Source organism: Chiloscyllium plagiosum, chromosome 24 (assembly GCF_004010195.1).
Source record: "Chiloscyllium plagiosum isolate BGI_BamShark_2017 chromosome 24, ASM401019v2, whole genome shotgun sequence".
NCBI classification, from domain to species: domain Eukaryota; kingdom Metazoa; phylum Chordata; class Chondrichthyes; order Orectolobiformes; family Hemiscylliidae; genus Chiloscyllium; species Chiloscyllium plagiosum.
In genome coordinates, this window is record NC_057733.1 from 48,592,876 (window position 1) to 48,593,750 (window position 875).

The following is an 875-nucleotide window of genomic DNA, read 5'->3' on the forward strand; positions in this document are numbered from 1 at the left end:
TAATCAGAGGGTTAGATAGGGTGGACAGGGAGAGCCTTTTTCCAGGTATGGTGACGGTGAGCACAAGGGGACATAGTTTTAAATTGAGGGGTGATAGATATAGGACAGATGTCAGAGGTAGTTTCTTTACTCAGAGAGTAGTAAGGGTATGGAATGCTTTGCCTGCAACGATAGTAGATTTGCCAACTTTAAGTACATTTAAGTTGTCATTGGACAAGCATATGGATGTACATGGAATAGTGTAGGTTAGATGGGCTTCAGATTGGTATAACAGGTCGGCGCAACATCGATGGCCGAAGGGCCTGTACTGCGCTGTAATGTTCTATGTAAACTCATGTTTAACAATTTTATTAGAGTTCTTTGAGGATGTAATAAGTCGAGTGGGTAGAGGGGTACCAAGAGATGTAATATATTTGGATTTTCAACAGACATTGATAAGTCAGCTTCAGGCTGACTTGATGAATTGCAAAACTTGGGCTGTTAACTGCAGTCTTATGCCTATGGGTACAGTAGATACAAAGCATTCATACACATCTCAGGTAAAGGTATTAAAGAAATGGTGAAAGAAAAAATCTGTTCATCATAGTGTATAAAACACAATTGACTATAAGTCTTAGCATACTATTTTGTATCTGTACATTACCTTAGTCTGACTTCAGTTAGAATTTCATGTTTAGTTTTGATCACCTCACAGATAGGTAATATTGAGGCATGGAAAAGATGCAGAGGAGGAAGGCAAGATCAATTCTCAATTGGAAACATCTTAGTTATCAGGATAGATTAAAATATCTGAGATCCTGCAATTTAGAGAAGGATGGTCATGGGTGATCTAATCAAGATTTAGATAATTATGATGACGATGCAGGGAAGGTTGT